The 22,055-nt window shown below is 55.2% G+C and overlaps 1 protein-coding gene across 2 annotated transcripts in view; it reads right to left on the bottom strand.

Moving 5' to 3' along the window:
• The window catches only part of GBA2 (glucosylceramidase beta 2), a 75,794-nt gene that overhangs the window by 49,904 nt on the left and 3,835 nt on the right, over window positions 1–22,055 (bottom strand). The window contains exon 2 of one of the 2 annotated variants that reach the window (XM_040335772.1): window positions 12,949–13,048. The gene's annotated coding sequence lies outside the window, so the exon portion shown is untranslated. Of the gene's footprint in view, window positions 1–1,176; window positions 1,393–12,948; window positions 13,049–22,055 lie in introns of those variants that run through there. The other variant, XM_040335773.1, reaches the window with a different exon arrangement.

Below are 22,055 nucleotides of genomic sequence, written 5' to 3'. Positions count from 1 at the left end.
AACAGAGATATTTATCCACAAAATCTCCCAGGAAATCTACAAAGACTATTACTGGTTTGTCTGATTCTGAACCAATCATGGTAATTGAAAGAGCTGATCACACTGGCCTCTGTTCTATGTAGGAGCCGGACAGTCTGCTACTGGGATCTCCTGCTATTGTCTGAAGGTGTTCTGTGTTTATACTTATGTTAACGTGTATTGTACCTTCTGAGGTCGAAGCCGGCAAGTCTGACCCTCAATGAGACATTCGAGTCATCCAGGTGGTTAACGTAATGTTTATAGTATATTTCAGTTGTTGTATTTAGGTTTCCTGTGTACAGGTTGTATTGTTGGGGTAATATGATCAGGGAGGGGGGGGGGTGTCCTCCTGGGGTGTATAAAAGCCTGTATTCTTGTTCAAATAAACAGTTTGAACAAGAAACGAGTCCTGCCTAGTTCTTGGTTGCAATGTGCGGCTATAATATCTGATATCTATGTTCACTCTGTAGGAAGCGGTATTCTGATGGAAGAACTCAAGTGGAGTGGGAAGAGGTTCCGTTACACCCCATTCCTGATACCATCTCCAGGTCAATGAGCACCAAGCATGATGTACTACAGTGAGTGAGTAACTTGTATTGCGCTACAAATGCGAACTAAATCGCCTCAAGGCGCTTTGCATCCAGTGTCGTCCTGATCCTTCAGAATAGATGGGTCTTAAGTTTTTTCCTTAGGGCCCAATGGATTTCTTCCATGCGGATGTTCGTTGGTAGAGCGTTCCATAGCCGGGTTCCTTGGACTGCAAATGTTCGTTCTCCTTTAGATTTGTAGCGGGACGTGAAGGAGGTTTTGGTTAGTTGACCGAAGGGCAACCGAAGGACAGAATGATACAATGTAGAGAGTGATCCGATATACAGAATGATACAATGTAGAGAGTGATCTGATATACAGAATGATACAATGTAGAGAGTGATCTGATATACAGAATGATACAATGTAGAGAGTGATCCGATATACAGAATGATACAATGTTGCAGGGATTTGTCTCCTGAGTTGAGGTCTCAGGAAAATGTCCCGGGTTGGGCAGGGGGCCCATGAAAACCTCCTCTGGTGGACCCCCCCGGTGTCCCTGCCTGACCCTGTGAACAGCAAAGCTGAGTCCATAATTGATCCCTCACTGCAGCTTGGCTATGAACTTACCTCCATTGTGTTGATTGGTCAATGAAGAAGCAGCAGGACATGAATAAAGTCCCCCCTGGTCAGTGCAGGAGACAGTCCTACGACCCAAACATTGTCCTCCTCAGTCCAGATCCTGCTGTGGGGGATTCAGGTACTCATACTAGCTGCAGTTAGAAATAAACCGGCCGGTATAAAAGAAGGAGCACAGCTTGTTTCTGGAGCTTCTCGGAGTTCAGCTTTAATTATTTACCTTCCGGGAGCCAAAAAAAGATAAACTGTGCCGGCTGAGGTGAGGGAAAACCCTGAACAAAAGGTCAGCGATAAACCGGCTCAGCCAGTTCCTGTGTGTATGACAACAAGGGATCCATCCCTCTTCTCATACACTTCATCATCAGAGACCCAGCACTCCCCAACCAGAGACCCGAGACAACACCACGAGACAGCACTCCCCAACCAGAGACCCGAGACAACACCACGAGACAGCACTCCCTAACCAGAGACCCAAGACAACACCACGAGACAGCACTCCCTAACCAGAGACCCAAGACAACACCACAAGACAACACTCCCCAACCAGAGACCCGAGACAACACCACGAGACAGCACTCCTCAACCAGAGACACGAGACAGCACTCCCCAACCAGAGACCCGAGACAACACCACGAGACAGCACTCCCCAACCAGAGACCCGAGACAACACCACGAGACAGCACTCCTCAACCAGAGACACGAGACAGCACTCCCCAACCAGAGACCCGAGACAGCACTCCCCAACCAGAGACCCGAGACAACACCACGAGACAGCACTCCTCAACCAGAGACACGAGACAACACCACGAGACAGCACTCCCCAACCAGAGACCCGAGACAACACCACGAGACAGCACTCCTCAACCAGAGACACGAGACAGCACTCCCCAACCAGAGACCCGAGACAACACCACGAGACAGCACTCCCCAACCAGAGACCCGAGACAACACCACGAGACAGCACTCCCCAACCAGAGACCCGAGACAACACCACGAGTCAGCACTCCCCAACCAGAGACCCGAGACAACACCACGAGTCAGCACTCCCCAACCAGAGACCCGAGACAACACCACGAGACAGCACTCCTCAACCAGAGACCCGAGACAACACCACGAGACAGCACTCCCCAACCAGAGACCTGAGACAACACCACGAGTCAGCACTCCCCAACCAGAGACCCGAGCCAAAACTACGAGACAGCACTCCCTAACCAGAGACAACACCACGAGACAGCACTCCCCAACCAAAGACAACACCACGAGACAGCACTCCCCAACCAGAGACCCGAGACCCGAGACAACACCACGAGTCAGCACTCCCCAACCAGAGACCCGAGCCAAAACTACGAGACAGCACTCCCTAACCAGAGACAACACCACGAGACAGCACTCCCCAACCAGAGACCCGAGACAACACCACGAGACAGCACTCCCTAACCAGAGACCCGAGAAAACACCACGAGATAGCACTCCCCAACCAGAGACCCGAGACAACACCACGAGACAGCACTCCCTAACCAGAGACTGACCACGACTATCCAATCTTCACCATGAGACGACACTCCCTAACCAAAGACCCGAGACAACACCACGAGACAGCACTCCCTAACCAGAGACAACACCACAAGACAGCACTCCCTAACCAGAGACAACACCACAAGACAGCACTCCCTAACCAGAGACAACACCACAAGACAACACTACCTAACCAGAGACTGACCACAACTGTCCAACCTTCACCATGAGACGACACTACCTAACCAGAGACTGACCACAACTGTCCAACCTTCACCATGAGACAACACTACCTAACCAGAGACTGACCACAACTGTCCAACCTTCACCATGAGACGACGCTCCCTAACCAGAGGCTGACCATGACTGTCCAATATTCACCATGAGACGACACTCCCTAACCAGAGACCCGAGACAACACCACGAGACAACACTCCCTAACCAGAGACAACACCACGAGACAACACTCCCTAACCAGAGACTGACCACGACTATCCAATCTTCACCATGAGACGACACTCCCTAACCAGAGACCCGAGACAACACCAGATGGCACTCCATTACCCGGGACTGTCCAATCTTCACCATGATTCCACACACTGCATTCACAAGGCCAGGTATCTGGTCATTACGCATTTTGCCCCCCCCCCCCCACGTATCTAGTCATTACAGCACATTGCTCCCTGCCCCCCCCAAGTATCTAGTCGTTACGGCATGTTGCCCCCCCCCCCCCCCCCCCAAGTACCTGGTCATTACAGCATGTTTCCCCCCAGTATTTAGTCATTATGGCATGTTGGCCCCCAAAGTATCTGGTTGTGACAAACCCAACCAGGACAGGGGCTTTTGGAGGGGGGGGGCTTGCCTCCTACCCACTGATTATGGCCCATAGAGGAGGCCGGGGGGTTTTGTTTGCTTCTTCCAGTCAGAGGATGGAAAAGAGATCAGTTCAGCCTCTGATCCCATGGAGAGAGCAGATGATTCTCCAATGATGGAGAACAATGTGATGAACGCCGAGAGCGAGGCTTGGAATAATTCCCTGAATGAGGACAATACAGCGTCTCTTCTGGAGTGGATGGAAAGGTGTATGTGAAGGATATGTCAGTGTAATTCTCCCTGCTTCGTTAAATTGTGGGTTAGAGGTAAAATGGATTCATGTGTACAAGCTATTGACATGTTAATGACCCGTCTGCAGCTAGCTCCTTATTTCAAAGGGATGTTAATCCTGTTACTGTGATTAGAGGTGACTCATGTAATGTATTCTGATTGCTTCATTATGCGGTGCCAGGCTGCCCAGCTAATGTGTTCTGTACACCTTGTAATTAACTTCCCTGATGTCATTATTTAAAGAAAATGTGTCTCAGGTCGGCTTCGAATTGTCTGGCTATATTCTGTATGAGAAACTCCAGAGTGGGTGAAAAGGGGGTGGAGCTCCCATTGTTCCTTGATTAAGGATTTAGCTTGTAAAACTGTATTTATAACCAGCAGCAAGCTGCCAATAAATCAGTCTTGGTTCCAGCATTCAGTCTTGACTCATGTGTGATGATCCTGTGATGTTCTTGTATGGAGGGAAGGGAATGCTTGACGTGGATATCATACCGATACCGTCACAATTGGATGGCAGCAGAGGGATTTTCCCTTCTACTCTCCCTTACACCAGGACTCCAAGCAGACACTGGGAACAGTGAATGGAAGGCTGCTACACCCTGCTTAAAAGAAATACACTGAAAGAACTACTGGAAGTTCGTGGAAGGATTGCTAGCAACAAAACCAAGCGGGTCATCATAGCAGAATTAATGGAGCTAGACCAGGAGGACGGGATTGCAGCAACGCCAGCAGTACAAGAGATGGAGACACCAGTGATTCAGGAGGAGTCATCAACCAACAAGCTAATGAGAGAGAAGCTAGCGTGGTTCGGCCCGAACCCAACGCCGGATGTGGTGCTGAAAGTGATGGACCTGTTAGCGAAGGAGGCTAAACAAATAAGAGACAAAGAAATAAGAGACGCAGAACTACAGGAGGCTAAACAAATAAGAGACGCAGAACTACAGTTAAAACTGGCAGCAGTCCAACAAGCAGCCGCACATTCTCCAAACAGTGAGTACAGCACAGCAGACGCAAGGAAGATTCCGTTTAGCGCTTTTAAAGCTTTTGATGAAAAGGACTGTGAAATTGATAACTACCTGGCAGACTTTGAGCGACAATGTAACCTGCAGCGAATAGCTAGAGGAGAGTGGGTCGCAATATTGTCAGGCAAACTGTCAGGCAAAGCTTCTGATGCTTTCCGGACCGTGCCAGATCAGGATATCCATAGCTACGCCAGGGTTAAAGAAGCGCTCCTGGCTCGTTATGCAGTAACCCCAGAGTCCCACCGACAGAAGTTCAGGGACTCACGCAAAACCACGAAAGACTCTTACGCGGAATGGGCATGCCAGTTATCCCTGTCGGCCTCTAACTGGGTTAACAGCAGCCAGGCCACCACCGCAGAGGACATTTTGCAACTAATGCTCCTGGAGCAATTTTACAATCACATCCAGACGGATGTCAAAGATTGGGTGAGAGATCGCAGGCCCATGACTCTACCAGAGGCCGCGAAGTTGGCGGATGAATATGCGGATACTCGCAAGACAAACCAGGTCACACCACGGGTACAACCTCCACGACCAACGGCGCCCTCACACCCACCAGCCGCTAGATACCAACCACCTAACAGACCGATGACATCTAGCCCTCGCTATCCACGCCAGGAGGACAACGAACAACGCTGCTTCCGGTGCAAACAGTTGGGTCACTTCAAGCAGAATTGCCCCCTGAATGACAACACCAGATCAAATTGGTCTCAACCTGGGTACCGCCCACCAGCAGCAGCCCATTGTGTAGACTCGGCTTGGGATCCCCAGGAGCTGGGTCAGGGAGAACCATTGGGCACCCCTTACGAAGCCCTCATGGTACAATCTGTTATTACGGACAACAGGGAACACCATTGTCAGCTGGTCATGGGCGACAGCCATGAGCCGGAGGGGCCTTGGAGGGAGCTGGGCAGAAAGAGGCACCGCCAGCAACCCTCCAAGAAGAAGAGGTCCTGGAAGTCATATAACCAGCGGACCTGGGAGGAGAAGAAGCGACTGGAGGAGATGGAATCGCAGCGGGCGCCCCAAATGCGGGCCGAGATGTTCGCCAAGGGCCCACCGGTGGCCCCTTACACCACCACCCAGTTCCTGATGATGAAGGACCACGTGGAAAGCCTGCAGGACATGAGCAAGCAGGAGCTGATCCGTGAGTACATAGAGCTGGAGGAGTGCATAAGCCGCATGGAGGAGGAGAACAACCGCCTGAGGTCACAGCAGGCCGACCCCCCCAGGCTCCATGAACTGGAGATGGAGCTGGAGAAGCTCCAAGAGGAGAACCGGCGGCTGCGGAGGGAGCAGGGGGTGGCTGACCTTATGGGGCTCTGATTCCCCTCCCCCCCGGACTCTGAGCACCAGTGCAACAGCATTTCAACAAATATAACTTTTCCTTTTTATGAATCTCCTGTGATTGTCACTTCAGAGCCATAACCTGCCCCCTCCCATAGCGGGACACCTAGACGGCGGCGCACAGACCCATTCGCCGTCTTCACACTGACTTCTGGTGACTTTGCAGATCTCACAAAGACTTGGGGACTGACCGGCGTGTGATCTGACAATCCGGTGGCATACCTGAGTCGGAAGCAGTTACCAATGGAGGTCAGTCACGCCAAACGGAGTTAACATCGGACTGAAAGCTCTGAACCCGTCAACCCTACTGGACCAGGGAAGGTCCAACCGGGTTGCCGGAGCAGGGAGAAAAAGGGGGGCCATTGTGAAGGATATGTCAGTGTAATTCTCCCTGCTTGGTTAAATTGTGGGTTAGAGGTAAAATGGATTCATGTGTACAAGCTATTGACATGTTAATGACCCGTCTGCAGCTAGCTCCTTATTTCAAAGGGATGTCTATCCTGTTTACTGTGATTAGAGGTGACTCATGTTATGTATTCTGATTGCTTCATTATGCGGTGCCAGGCTGCCCAGCTAATGTGTTCTGTACACCTTGTAATTAACTTCCCTGATGTCATTATTTAAAGAAAATGTGTCTCAGGTCGGCTCTGAATTGTCTGGCTATATTCTGTATGAGAAACTCCAGAGTGGGTGAAAAGGGGGTGGAGCTCCCATCGTTCCTTGATTAAGGATTTAGCTTGTAAAACTGTATTTATAACCAGCAGCAAGCTGCCAATAAATCAGTCTTGGTTCCAGCATTCAGTCTTGACTCATGTGTGGATGATCCTGTGATGTGCTTGTATGGAGAGGAGGGAATGCTTGACGGGGATATCATACCGATACCGTCACAGTGGAATAATAATAATCTTGTACAGGGTAATGGTCAGAGGAAATATGGTGGTCCTCCTGCAGACTGGGTTGGAGAGGGAATATGGTGATCCTCCTGCAGACTGGGTTGGAGAGGAAATATGGTGGTCCTCCTGAAGACTGGGTTGGAGAGGGAATATGGTGGTCCTCCTACAGACTGGGTTGGAGAGGGAATATGGTGGTCCTCCTGCAGACTGGGTTGGAGAGGGAATATGGTGGTCCTCCTGCAGACTGGGTTGGAGAGGGAATATGGTGGTCCTCCTGCAGACTGGGTTGGAGAGGGAATATGGTGGCCCTCCTGCAGACTGGGTTGGAGAGGGAATATGGTGGTCCTCCTGCAGACTGGGTTGGAGAGAGAATATGGTGGCCCTCCTGCAGACTGGGTTGGAGAGAGAATATGGTGGTCCTCCTGCAGACTGGGTTGGAGAGGGAATATGGTGGTCCTCCTGCAGACTGGGTTGGAGAGGGAATATGGTGGTCCTCCTGCAGACTGGGTTGGAGAGGGAACATAAGTATTGCGGCACGTTTCCTTGAGGGCACTTGTGGGTGAAGCAGAGGGTCTTGAATGTCACCCGATCCTTTACGGCTAGCCAGTGAAGGGTCCTCATGACCGGGGAGAATGGTCCCCACATTTTTTTTCCCATTCCCAGTCTGGCTGCCGTGTTCTGGACGACTTGTAGACGTGAGATCTGGTATTTGGGGAGTCCTAGGTAGAGGGAGATTGTGTAGTCGAGTCGGGAATCGACAATTGTTCCGACTAATACCGCTGTGTCCTCTTCCGGGATGAAGGGGAGGAGTCTACGCAGCAGGCGGAGGAGATGGTGAGATCCGCTGACCACCGATCCTAATTGTGCGTCCATCGTCATGTCTGAGTCAAAGATCACTCCAAGGCTTTTTACTTTAGTGCTGGGGGTGATGGTCTGTCCAAGAATGGCGGGAGGAGTCCAAGTCGTCCTAGAATTCGACTTCCACGCAAACCGGACGACTTGGACTCCTCCCACCATCCTTGGACAGAGTACACAAGTTGAAGTTGGTGAATGAGATTTGGACAGCCCCGGGTCTTCTTCCTGGGGAACTTGTGCCACGCTGTCTGGTTGGGGACGGATTGTGTAAGTGATTAGTTGTTCATTAGATATACGGATGAGATTACTGTTTACAGTTTGCATTGTTTGGGATCGGATCCTCCAGTGTATATATTCCGTGATTGTACAATAAAGTTATTTCCAGTTTGCACCCAAGCTAGAGACGTCTAGTTATTGGGTTCCCAGCTATAATACCCACTTCCTGGTTCCAGAGTGCCAGGTAGTCCATCACACTGGTCATTACTGCATGTGCGTCCCGTCTGTCCCCCCCCAAGTATTTTATCATTACGGAATGTTACCCCACCAAGTATCTAGTTATTACAGAATATCGATGATCACCAAGTCATTGTAGCATGTTGCCCCCACAGTATCTAGTCACTACGGCATGTTACCCCCACCCCCACGTATCTGCTCATTATGGAATGTTGCCTCCTCAAGTATCTGGTCATTGTAGCATGTTGCGCCCCCCCCCCCCAATATCTAGTCATTATGGCATGTTAACCCCCCGCCCCCAAGTATCTGGTCATTACAGCATGTTGCGCCCCCCCCCCCCAAAATCTGGTCATTATGGCATGTTGCCCCCCCCCCCTCCCCAAGTAGTCATTACAGCATGTTGCCCCCCCAAGTATCTGGTCATTACAGCATGTTGCCCCCCCCCCAGTATGAAGTCACTACGGCATGTTGCCCCCCCCCCCCCCAAGTATTTGGTCATTATAGCATTTTTCCCCCCAGGATCTAGTCATTACAGCAAATTGCCCCCCCCCCAAGTAACTAGTCATTATGGCATGTTACCCCCCCCAAAGTATCTGGTCATTATAGCATGTTGCCCCCCCCCAGTATCTAGTCAATACCGCATTTCTCTCCCCCCCAGGATCTAGTCATTATGGCATGTTACCCCCTGTGATGCAATTGCCTATATGTCTCAGTCTAATTCTCCCTGCTTGCCCTGTGTGATTCTGTCCTCGGCTAACAGGTTATTGACGTGCTAATGTCCCCTCACTATTTCTAAAGGTTAATTGATCTATTGTGTTGTGTGAAGGAGATCTGTGTTTAAGTGGCTTGTGTTAATTATTCTGATTGCTCCATTGTGGTAATTATCTCTCTAGATGCGGGGTCGAGCGTCACTGATCGGCTCCGTCGTGTCTGCCTAATCATCTGTATGGAAGCCCCAGTGTGAGGGGGCGGAGATTTGTCATTGTAACAGTTTTGGAAATTACATATAAGCTGTGTGATATAACATTAAAGTGTGTCTTGTTCTAGCAGTAAGCCTGGACTAATGTGTAGCTTATTGGGCGATCTCAGGAATATTCCTCCTAGTGGAATATTGGGGTGATGTTCTTATGGAAGAAGGGAATCTTTGACGGGGATATCATACCAATACCGTCACAATTGGTGGCAGCAGTGGGATTTTCCCTTCTATTCCCCTTTACACCCGGATTCCAAGCAGACACTGGAAGAACTACTGGAAGTTCGTGGAAGGATTGCTAGCAACAAAACCGAACGGGTCATCATAGCAGAATAAATGGAGATAGACCAGGAGAACGGGATTGCAGCAACGCCAGCAGTACAAGAGATGGAGACACCAGTGATTCAGGAGGAGGAATCGCCAGCCAACAAGCTAATGAGAGAGAAGCTAGCATGGTTCGGCCCGAACCCAACGACGGATGTGGTGCTGAAAGTGATGGACCTGTTAGCGAAGGAGGCTAAACAAATAAGAGACGCAGAACTACAGTTAAAACTGGCAGCAGTCCAACAAGCAGCCGCACATTCTCCAAACAGTGAGTACAGCACAGCAGACGCAAGGAAGATTCCGTTTAGCGCTTTTAAAGCTTTTGATGAAAAGGACTGTGAGATTGATAACTACCTGGCAGACTTTGAGCGACAATGTAACCTGCACCGAATAGCTAGAGGAGAGTGGGTTGCAATATTGTCAGGAAAACTATCAGGCAAAGCTTCTGATGCTTTCCGGACCGTGCCAGATCAGGATATCCATAGCTACGCCAGGGTTAAAGAAGTGCTCCTGGCTCGTTATGCAGTAACCCCAGAGTCCCACCGACAGAAGTTCAGGGACTCACGCAAAACCACGAAAGACTCTTACGCGGAATGGGCATGCCAGTTGTCCCTGTCGGCCTCTAACTGGGTTAACAGCAGCCAGGCCACCACCGCAGAGGACATTTTGCAACTAATGCTCCTGGAGCAATTTTACAATCACATCCAGACAGATGTCAAAGATTGGGTGAGAGATCGCAGGCCCATGACTCTACCAGAGGCCGCGAAGTTGGCGGATGAATATGCGGATACTCGCAAGACGAACCAGGTCACACCACAGGTACAACCTCCAGGACCAACGGCGCCCTCACACCCACCAGCCGCTAGATACCAACCTCCTAGCAGACCGGTGACATATAGCCCTCGCTATCCACGCCAGGAGGACAACGAACAACGCTGCTTCCGGTGCAAACAGCTGGGTCACTTCAAGCAGAATTGCCCCATGAATGACAACACCAGATCAAATTGGTCTCAACCTGGGTACCGCCCACCAGCAGCAGCCCATTGTGTAGACTCGGCTTGGGATCCCCAGGAGCTGGGTCAGGAAGAACCATTGGGCACCCCTTACGAAGCCCTCATGGTACAATCTGTTATTACGGACAACAGGGAACACCATTGTCAGCTGGTCATGGGCGACAGCCCTGAGCCAGAGGGGCCTTGGAGGGAGCTGGGCAGAAAGAGGCACCGCCAGCTACCCCCAAGAAGAAGAGGTCCTGGAAGCCGTATAACAAGCTGACCTGGGAGGAGAAGAAGCGACTGGAGGAGAGGGAGTCGCAGCGGCCGTCCCAGATGCGGGCCGAGATGTTCGCCAAGGGCCCACCGGTGGCCCCTTACACCACCACCCAGTTCCTGATGATGAAGGACCACGTGGAGAGCCTGCAGGACATGAGCAAGCAGGAGCTGATCCGTGAGTACATAGAGCTGGAGGAATGCATAAGCCGCATGGAGGAGGAGAACAACCACCTGAGGTCACAGCAGGCTGACCCCCCCAGGCTCCATGCACTGGAGATGGAGCTGGAGAAGCTCAAAGAGGAGAACTGGCGGCTGCGGAGGGAGCAGAGGGTGGCTGACCCTATGGGGCCCTGATTCCCCCCCCCGGACTCTGAGCACCGGTGCTACAGCATGTCAACGAATATAACTTTTTCTTTTTTTTTATGAATCTCCTGTGATTGTCACTTCAGAGCCATAACCTGCCCCTCCCATAGCGGGACACCTAGACGGCGGTGCACAGACCCATTCGCCGTCTTCACACTGACTTCTGGTGACTTTGCAGATCGCACAAAGACTTGGGGACTGAACGGCGTGTGATCTGACGACCCGGTGGCATACCTGAGTCTGAAGCAGTTGCCAAGGGAGGTCAGTCACGCCAAACGGAGTTAACCTCGGACTGAAAGCTCTGAATCCGTCAACCCTACTGGACCAGGGAAGGTCCAACCGGGTTTTCCGGAGCAGGGAGAAAAAGGGGGGCCATTGTGATGCATTTGCCTATATGTCTCAGTTTAATTCTCCCTGCTTGCCATGTGTGATTCAGTCCTCGGCTAACAGGTTATTGACGTGCTAATGTCCCCTCACTATTTCTAAAGGTTAATTGATCTATTGTGTTGTGTGAAGGAGATCTGTGTTTAAGTGGCTTGTGTTAATTATTCTGATTGCTCCATTGTGGTAATTATCTCTCTATATGCGGGGTCGAGCCGTCTAGTTAATGTATTCAGTACAACTAGTAATCAGCGTCCTTGATGTCATTGTCTAAAGAAAATGTGTTTTCAGCATCGGCTCCGTCGTGTCTGCCTAATCATCTGTATGGAAGCCCCAGTGTGAGGGGGGCGGAGATTTGTCATTGTAACAGTTTTGGAAATGACATATAAGCTGTGTGTGTTATAACATTAAAGTCTGTCTTGTTCTAGCAGTAAGCTTGGACTAATGTGTGGCTTAATGGGCGATCTCAGGAATATTCCTCCTAGTGGAATATTGGGTGATGTTCTTATGGAAGAAGGGAATGTTTGACGGGGATATCATTCTAATACCGTCACACACCCCCCCACCCAAAGTATCTGCTCATTATAGCATGTTGTGCATCCCTTTCCCATTGTCTACTCAATACCGCATGTTGCCCCCCCCCCAGTAACTATTCATTATAGCACGTTACCCCCCCCCCCCCCAAGTATCTGGTCATTATTGAAAGTTGTGCATCCCTCCCCCAGTATCTAGTCAATACCGCATGTTGTCCCCCCCAGTAACTATTCATTATAGCACGTTACCCCCCACCCCCCCCCCCCCAAGTATCTGGTCATTATGGAATGTTGCCCCCCCCCCCAAGTAAATAGTCATTACGGTACGTTACCCCCGCCCCCCCCAAGTAACTGGTCATTATGGAATGTTGCCCCCCAAGTAAATAGTCATTACGGTATGTTACCCCCCCCCCCCCAAGTATCTGGTCATTATGGAATGTTGCCCCCCAAGTAAATAGTCATTACGGAACACTAATGGCCGTACACACGATCTGAGTATCGGAAGAAAACGATCGTCTGAGGAAGAATGGTGCGATTTTCAGATGGTGTGTACACTACTTTGAAGAGCCGATCACAGCAGTTCATCCGATGTCATTCGATCGCACAAGCATGAACATTTCCTGTGACTTTACTATCCTATTCAATTTCTCCTTTCCAATATTAAAGGGAAAAAGTCGTACGATATTCGGATCGCGTGTACGGCACATAAGAATAGGAAGAGCTACTTACTCTTTGGCACAGGGTACTGGTGTGGTGTTTGGCACAGGTGGTCTCCTCCATGGGAACTCCTCCTCGGGTCTCCTGACTCTCTGGGCTGAGATGTTGGAGGCTGGAGGTGAAGAGAAGACACGTTGGATAGGGAAGACCTCGTGGGGGGGGGGGGATCATAAAGGGGGGTCTCTCTGTCACATGCCATGCCTCTGGTGCAGGGGTCTCTCCATGTTAGAAACATAATCCCACCAATCCCTATGATGTTCAATCTCAGTCCTTCTGTACAACTCCAACCCCTCTCTCCTTATACCACCCCCGCCCTGTACCCCTCTCTCCTCACACCCCCCGCCCCACAACTCCCACCCATCTCTCCTTACACCACCACCCCCCCCGCCCTGCACCCATCTCTCCTTACACCCCCACCCTGCACTCCCACCCATCTCTCCTAACACTTGTCCCCGCCCCCGCCCCACAACTCCCACCCATCTCTCCTTACACCACAAACCCCCCCCCCCCCCCGCCCTGCACCCCTCTCTCCTCACACCCCCCCGGCCCTGCACCCCTCTCTCCTCAGACCCCCCCCCCGCCCTGCACCCCTCTCTCCTCACACCCCCCGCCCTGCACTCCCACCCATCTCTCCTTTCCCCTCCTCTAGGTGTCCCCTGTCCTCTCAGTTCCTCTGTCAGTGACCCCCTCCTCTCCTCTAGGTGTCCCCTGTCCTCTCAGTTCCTCTGTCAGTGACCCCCCTCCCCTCCTCTAGGTGTCCCCTGTCCTCTCAGTTCCTCTGTCAGTGACCCCCCTCCTCTCCTCTAGGTGTCCCCTGTCCTCTCAGTTCCTCTGTCAGTGACCCCCCTCCCCTCCTCTAGGTGTCCCCTGTCCTCTCAGTTCCTCTGTCAGTGACCCCCCTCCCCCTCCTCTAGGTGTCCCCTGTCCTCTCAGTTCCTCTGTCAGTGACCCCCTCCCCTCCTCTAGGTGTCCCCTGTCCTCTCAGTTCCTCTGTCAGTGACCCCCCTCCTCTCCTCTAGGTGTCCCCTGTCCTCTCAGTTCCTCTGTCAGTGACCCCCCTCCTCTCCTCTAGGTGTCCCCTGTCCTCTCAGTTCCTCTGTCAGTGACCCCCCTCCCCCTCCTCTAGGTGTCCCCTGTCCTCTCAGTTCCTCTGTCAGTGACCCCCCTCCCCTCCTCTAGGTGTCCCCTGTCCTCTCAGTTCCTCTGTCAGTGACCCCCCTCCTCTCCTCTAGGTGTCCCCTGTCCTCTCAGTTCCTCTGTCAGTGACCCCCCTCCCCTCCTCTAGGTGTCCCCTGTCCTCTCAGTTCCTCTGTCAGTGACCCCCCTCCCCTCCTCTAGGTGTCCCCTGTCCTCTCAGTTCCTCTGTCAGTGACCCCCCCTCCTCTCCTCTAGGTGTCCCCTGTCCTCTCAGTTCCTCTGTCAGTGACCCCCCCTCTCCTCTAGGTGTCCCCTGTCCTCTCAGTTCCTCTGTCAGTGACCCCCCCCCCTCCTCTAGGTGTCCCCTGTCCTCTCAGTTCCTCTGTCAGTGACCCCCCTCCCCTCCTCTAGGTGTCCCCTGTCCTCTCAGTTCCTCTGTCAGTGACCCCCCCTCTCCTCTAGGTGTCCCCTGTCCTCTCAGTTCCTCTGTCAGTGACCCCCCTCCCCTCCTCTAGGTGTCCCCTGTCCTCTCAGTTCCTCTGTCAGTGACCCCCTCCCTCCTCTAGGTGTCCCTGTCCTCTCAGTTCCTCTGTCAGTGACCCCCCTCCCCTCCTCTAGGTGTCCCCTGTCCTCTCAGTTCCTCTGTCAGTGACCCCCCTCCCTCCTCTAGGTGTCCCCTGTCCTCTCAGTTCCTCTGTCAGTGACCCCCCCTCTCCTCTAGGTGTCCCCTGTCCTCTCAGTTCCTCTGTCAGTGACCCCCCTCCCCTCCTCTAGGTGTCCCCTGTCCTCTCAGTTCCTCTGTCAGTGACCCCCCTCCCTCCTCTAGGTGTCCCCTGTCCTCTCAGTTCCTCTGTCAGTGACCCCCCTCCCCTCCTCTAGGTGTCCCCTGTCCTCTCAGTTCCTCTGTCAGTGACCCCCCTCCCCTCCTCTAGGTGTCCCCTGTCCTCTCAGTTCCTCTGTCAGTGACCCCCCCCTCCTCTAGGTGTCCCCTGTCCTCTCAGTTCCTCTGTCAGTGACCCCCCTCCCCTCCTCTAGGTGTCCCCTGTCCTCTCAGTTCCTCTGTCAGTGACCCCCCTCCCCTCCTCTAGGTGTCCCCTGTCCTCTCAGTTCCTCTGTCAGTGACCCCCCTCCCCTCCTCTAGGTGTCCCCTGTCCTCTCAGTTCCTCTGTCAGTGACCCCCCCCCCCTCCTCTAGGTGTCCCCTGTCCTCTCAGTTCCTCTGTCAGTGACCCCCCTCCCCTCCTCTAGGTGTCCCCTGTCCTCTCAGTTCCTCTGTCAGTGACCCCCCTCCCCTCCTCTAGGTGTCCCCTGTCCTCTCAGTTCCTCTGTCAGTGACCCCCCCCCCTCCTCTAGGTGTCCCCTGTCCTCTCAGTTCCTCTGTCAGTGACCCCCCTCCCCTCCTCTAGGTGTCCCCTGTCCTCTCAGTTCCTCTGTCAGTGACCCCCCTCCCCTCCTCTAGGTGTCCCCTGTCCTCTCAGTTCCTCTGTCAGTGACCCCCCTCCCCTCCTCTAGGTGTCCCCTGTCCTCTCAGTTCCTCTGTCAGTGACCCCCCCCCCCTCCTCTAGGTGTCCCCTGTCCTCTCAGTTCCTCTGTCAGTGACCCCCCTCCCCTCCTCTAGGTGTCCCCTGTCCTCTCAGTTCCTCTGTCAGTGACCCCCCTCCCCTCCTCTAGGTGTCCCCTGTCCTCTCAGTTCCTCTGTCAGTGACCCCCCTCCCCTCCTCTAGGTGTCCCCTGTCCTCTCAGTTCCTCTGTCAGTGACCCCCCTCCCCTCCTCTAGGTGTCCCCTGTCCTCTCAGTTCCTCTGTCAGTGACCCCCCTCCCCTCCTCTAGGTGTCCCCTGTCCTCTCAGTTCCTCTGTCAGTGACCCCCCTCCCCTCCTCTAGGTGTCCCCTGTCCTCTCAGTTCCTCTGTCAGTGACCCCCCTCCTCTCCTCTAGGTGTCCCCTGTCCTCTCAGTTCCTCTGTCAGTGACCCCCCTCCCCTCCTCTAGGTGTCCCCTGTCCTCTCAGTTCCTCTGTCAGTGACCCCCCTCCCCTCCTCTAGTGTCCCCTGTCCTCTAGGTGTCCCCTGTCCTCTCAGTTCCTCTGTCAGTGACCCCCCTCCCCTCCTCTAGGTGTCCCCTGTCCTCTCAGTTCCTCTGTCAGTGACCCCCCTCCCCTCCTCTAGGTGTCCCCTGTCCTCTCAGTTCCTCTGTCAGTGACCCCCCTCCCCTCCTCTAGGTGTCCCCTGTCCTCTCAGTTCCTCTGTCAGTGACCCCCCTCCCCTCCTCTAGGTGTCCCCTGTCCTCTCAGTTCCTCTGTCAGTGACCCCCCTCCCCTCCTCGAGCGGTCCCCTGTCCTCTCAGTTCCTCTGTCAGTGACCCCCCCTCCCCTCCTCTAGGTGTCCCCTGTCCTCTCAGTTCCTCTGTCAGTGACCCCCCTCCCCTCCTCTAGGTGTCCCCTGTCCTCTCAGTTCCTCTGTCAGTGACCCCCCTCCCCTCCTCTAGGTGTCCCCTGTCCTCTCAGTTCCTCTGTCAGTGACCCCCCTCCCCTCCTCTAGGTGTCCCCTGTCCTCTCAGTTCCTCTGTCTGTGACCCCCCTCCCCTCCTCTAGGTGTCCCCTGTCCTCTCAGTTCCTCTGTCAGTGACCCCCCTCCCCTCCTCTAGGTGTCCCCTGTCCTCTCAGTTCCTCTGTCAGTGACCCCCCTCCCCTCCTCTAGGTGTCCCCTGTCCTCTCAGTTCCTCTGTCAGTGACCCCCCTCCCCTCCTCTAGGTGTCCCCTGTCCTCTCAGTTCCTCTGTCAGTGACCCCCCTCCTCTCCTCTAGGTGTCCCCTGTCCTCTCAGTTCCTCTGTCAGTGACCCCCCTCCCTCCTCTAGGTGTCCCCTGTCCTCTCAGTTCCTCTGTCAGTGACCCCCCTCCCCTCCTCTAGGTGTCCCCTGTCCTCTCAGTTCCTCTGTCAGTGACCCCCCTCCCCTCCTCTAGGTGTCCCCTGTCCTCTCAGTTCCTCTGTCAGTGACCCCCTCCTCTCCTCTAGGTGTCCCCTGTCCTCTCAGTTCCTCTGTCAGTGACCCCCCTCCCCTCCTCTAGGTGTCCCCTGTCCTCTCAGTTCCTCTGTCAGTGACCCCCCCTCCTCTCCTCTAGGTGTCCCCTGTCCTCTCAGTTCCTCTGTCAGTGACCCCCCTCCCCTCCTCTAGGTGTCCCCTGTCCTCTCAGTTCCTCTGTCAGTGACCCCCCTCCTCTCCTCTAGGTGTCCCCTGTCCTCTCAGTTCCTCTGTCAGTGACCCCCTCCCCTCCTCTAGGTGTCCCCTGTCCTCTCAGTTCCTCTGTCAGTGACCCCCCTCCCCTCCTCTAGGTGTCCCCTGTCCTCTCAGTTCCTCTGTCAGTGACCCCCCTCCCCTCCTCTAGGTGTCCCCTGTCCTCTCAGTTCCTCTGTCAGTGACCCCCCTCCTCTCCTCTAGGTGTCCCCTGTCCTCTCAGTTCCTCTGTCAGTGACCCCCCTCCCCTCCTCTAGGTGTCCCCTGTCCTCTCAGTTCCTCTGTCAGTGACCCCCCTCCCTCCTCTAGGTGTCCCCTGTCCTCTCAGTTCCTCTGTCAGTGACCCCCCTCCCCTCCTCTAGGTGTCCCCTGTCCTCTCAGTTCCTCTGTCAGTGACCCCCCTCCCCTCCTCTAGGTGTCCCCTGTCCTCTCAGTTCCTCTGTCAGTGACCCCCCTCCCCTCCTCTAGGTGTCCCCTGTCCTCTCAGTTCCTCTGTCAGTGACCCCCCTCCCCTCCTCTAGGTGTCCCCTGTCCTCTCAGTTCCTCTGTCAGTGACCCCCCTCCCCTCCTCTAGGTGTCCCCTGTCCTCTCAGTTCCTCTGTCAGTGACCCCCCTCCCCTCCTCTAGGTGTCCCCTGTCCTCTCAGTTCCTCTGTCAGTGACCCCCCTCCTCTCCTCTAGGTGTCCCCTGTCCTCTCAGTTCCTCTGTCAGTGACCCCCCTCCCCTCCTCTAGGTGTCCCCTGTCCTCTCAGTTCCTCTGTCAGTGACCCCCCTCCCCTCCTCTAGGTGTCCCCTGTCCTCTCAGTTCCTCTGTCAGTGACCCCCCCCCCTCTCCTCTAGGTGTCCCCTGTCCTCTCAGTTCCTCTGTCAGTGACCCCCCTCCTCTCCTCTAGGTGTCCCCTGTCCTCTCAGTTCCTCTGTCAGTGACCCCCCTCCCCTCCTCTAGGTGTCCCCTGTCCTCTCAGTTCCTCTGTCAGTGACCCCCCTCCCCTCCTCTAGGTGTCCCCTGTCCTCTCAGTTCCTCTGTCAGTGACCCCCCTCCCCTCCTCTAGGTGTCCCCTGTCCTCTCAGTTCCTCTGTCAGTGACCCCCCCCCCCCTCCTCTAGGTGTCCCCTGTCCTCTCAGTTCCTCTGTCAGTGACCCCCCTCCCCTCCTCTAGGTGTCCCCTGTCCTCTCAGTTCCTCTGTCAGTGACCCCCCTCCCTCCTCTAGGTGTCCCCTGTCCTCTCAGTTCCTCTGTCAGTGACCCCCCTCCCCTCCTCTAGGTGTCCCCTGTCCTCTCAGTTCCTCTGTCAGTGACCCCCCTCCCCCCCTCTAGGTGTCCCCTGTCCTCTCAGTTCCTCTGTCAGTGACCCCCCTCCCTCCTCTAGGTGTCCCCTGTCCTCTCAGTTCCTCTGTCAGTGACCCCCCTCCCCTCCTCTAGGTGTCCCCTGTCCTCTCAGTTCCTCTGTCAGTGACCCCCCTCCCCTCCTCTAGGTGTCCCCTGTCCTCTCAGTTCCTCTGTCAGTGACCCCCCTCCCCTCCTCTAGGTGTCCCCTGTCCTCTCAGTTCCTCTGTCAGTGACCCCCTCCTCTCCTCTAGGTGTCCCCTGTCCTCTCAGTTCCTCTGTCAGTGACCCCCCTCCTCTCCTCTAGGTGTCCCCTGTCCTCTCAGTTCCTCTGTCAGTGACCCCCCTCCCCTCCTCTAGGTGTCCCCTGTCCTCTCAGTTCCTCTGTCAGTGACCCCCCTCCCCTCCTCTAGGTGTCCCCTGTCCTCTCAGTTCCTCTGTCAGTGACCCCCCTCCTCTCCTCTAGGTGTCCCCTGTCCTCTCAGTTCCTCTGTCAGTGACCCCCCTCCCTCTCCTCTAGGTGTCCCCTGTCCTCTCAGTTCCTCTGTCAGTGACCCCCTCCCCTCCTCTAGGTGTCCCCTGTCCTCTCAGTTCCTCTGTCAGTGACCCCCCTCCCCTCCTCTAGGTGTCCCCTGTCCTCTCAGTTCCTCTGTCAGTGACCCCCCTCCCCTCCTCTAGGTGTCCCCTGTCCTCTCAGTTCCTCTGTCAGTGACCCCCCTCCCTCCTCTAGGTGTCCCCTGTCCTCTCAGTTCCTCTGTCAGTGACCCCCCTCCCCTCCTCTAGGTGTCCCCTGTCCTCTCAGTTCCTCTGTCAGTGACCCCCCTCCCCTCCTCTAGGTGTCCCCTGTCCTCTCAGTTCCTCTGTCAGTGACCCCCCTCCCCTCCTCTAGGTGTCCCCTGTCCTCTCAGTTCCTCTGTCAGTGACCCCCCTCCCCTCCTCTAGGTGTCCCCTGTCCTCTCAGTTCCTCTGTCAGTGACCCCCCCCCCCTCCTCTAGGTGTCCCCTGTCCTCTCAGTTCCTCTGTCAGTGACCCCCCTCCTCTCCTCTAGGTGTCCCCTGTCCTCTCAGTTCCTCTGTCAGTGACCCCCTCCCCCTCCTCTAGGTGTCCCCTGTCCTCTCAGTTCCTCTGTCAGTGACCCCCCTCCCCTCCTCTAGGTGTCCCCTGTCCTCTCAGTTCCTCTGTCAGTGACCCCCCTCCTCTCCTCTAGGTGTCCCCTGTCCTCTCAGTTCCTCTGTCAGTGACCCCCCTCCTCTCCTCTAGGTGTCCCCTGTCCTCTCAGTTCCTCTGTCAGTGACCCCCCTCCCCTCCTCTAGGTGTCCCCTGTCCTCTCAGTTCCTCTGTCAGTGACCCCCCTCCTCTCCTCTAGGTGTCCCCTGTCCTCTCAGTTCCTCTGTCAGTGACCCCCCTCCTCTCCTCTAGGTGTCCCCTGTCCTCTCAGTTCCTCTGTCAGTGACCCCCCTCCCCTCCTCTAGGTGTCCCCTGTCCTCTCAGTTCCTCTGTCAGTGACCCCCCTCCCCTCCTCTAGGTGTCCCCTGTCCTCTCAGTTCCTCTGTCAGTGACCCCCCTCCTCTCCTCTAGGTGTCCCCTGTCCTCTCAGTTCCTCTGTCAGTGACCCCCCTCCCCTCCTCTAGGTGTCCCCTGTCCTCTCAGTTCCTCTGTCAGTGACCCCCCTCCCTCTCCTCTAGGTGTCCCCTGTCCTCTCAGTTCCTCTGTCAGTGACCCCCTCCCCCTCCTCTAGGTGTCCCCTGTCCTCTCAGTTCCTCTGTCAGTGACCCCCCTCCCTCTCCTCTAGGTGTCCCCTGTCCTCTCAGTTCCTCTGTCAGTGACCCCCCTCCCCTCCTCTAGGTGTCCCCTGTCCTCTCAGTTCCTCTGTCAGTGACCCCCCTCCCCTCCTCTAGGTGTCCCCTGTCCTCTCAGTTCCTCTGTCAGTGACCCCCTCCCCTCCTCTAGGTGTCCCCTGTCCTCTCAGTTCCTCTGTCAGTGACCCCCCTCCCCTCCTCTAGGTGTCCCCTGTCCTCTCAGTTCCTCTGTCAGTGACCCCCCTCCCCTCCTCTAGGTGTCCCCTGTCCTCTCAGTTCCTCTGTCAGTGACCCTCCTCCTCTCCTCTAGGTGTCCCCTGTCCTCTCAGTTCCTCTGTCAGTGACCCCCCTCCCCTCCTTTAGGTGTCCCCTGTCCTCTCAGTTCCTCTGTCAGTGACCCCCCCCCCCCTCCTCTAGGTGTCCCCTGTCCTCTCAGTTCCTCTGTCAGTGACCCCCCTCCCCTCCTCTAGGTGTCCCCTGTCCTCTCAGTTCCTCTGTCAGTGACCCCCCTCCCCTCCTCTAGGTGTCCCCTGTCCTCTCAGTTCCTCTGTCAGTGACCCCCCTCCTCTCCTCTAGGTGTCCCCTGTCCTCTCAGTTCCTCTGTCAGTGACCCCCCTCCTCTCCTCTAGGTGTCCCCTGTCCTCTCAGTTCCTCTGTCAGTGACCCCCCTCCCCTCCTCTAGGTGTCCCCTGTCCTCTCAGTTCCTCTGTCAGTGACCCCCCTCCTCTCCTCTAGGTGTCCCCTGTCCTCTCAGTTCCTCTGTCAGTGACCCCCCTCCTCTCCTCTAGGTGTCCCCTGTCCTCTCAGTTCCTCTGTCAGTGACCCCCCTCCCCTCCTCTAGGTGTCCCCTGTCCTCTCAGTTCCTCTGTCAGTGACCCCCCTCCCCTCCTCTAGGTGTCCCCTGTCCTCTCAGTTCCTCTGTCAGTGACCCCCCTCCTCTCCTCTAGGTGTCCCCTGTCCTCTCAGTTCCTCTGTCAGTGACCCCCCTCCCCTCCTCTAGGTGTCCCCTGTCCTCTCAGTTCCTCTGTCAGTGACCCCCTCCCCTCTCCTCTAGGTGTCCCCTGTCCTCTCAGTTCCTCTGTCAGTGACCCCCCTCCCCTCCTCTAGGTGTCCCCTGTCCTCTCAGTTCCTCTGTCAGTGACCCCCCTCCTCTCCTCTAGGTGTCCCCTGTCCTCTCAGTTCCTCTGTCAGTGACCCCCCCCCCCTCCTCTAGGTGTCCCCTGTCCTCTCAGTTCCTCTGTCAGTGACCCCCCTCCCCTCCTCTAGGTGTCCCCTGTCCTCTCAGTTCCTCTGTCAGTGACCCCCCTCCTCCTCCTCTAGGTGTCCCCTGTCCTCTCAGTTCCTCTGTCAGTGACCCCCCTCCTCTCCTCTAGGTGTCCCCTGTCCTCTCAGTTCCTCTGTCAGTGACCCCCCTCCTCTCCTCTAGGTGTCCCCTGTCCTCTCAGTTCCTCTGTCAGTGACCCCCCCTCCCCTCCTCTAGGTGTCCCCTGTCCTCTCAGTTCCTCTGTCAGTGACCCCCCTCTCCTCCTCTAGGTGTCCCCTGTCCTCTCAGTTCCTCTGTCAGTGACCCCCCTCCCCTCCTCTAGGTGTCCCCTGTCCTCTCAGTTCCTCTGTCAGTGACCCCCC

This window comes from Rana temporaria, chromosome 1 (assembly GCF_905171775.1).
Source record: "Rana temporaria chromosome 1, aRanTem1.1, whole genome shotgun sequence".
NCBI classification, from domain to species: Eukaryota; Metazoa; Chordata; class Amphibia; order Anura; family Ranidae; genus Rana; species Rana temporaria.
Note: the sequence above shows the minus strand (reverse complement) of the source record. Positions and strands in the feature narration are given on the sequence as shown.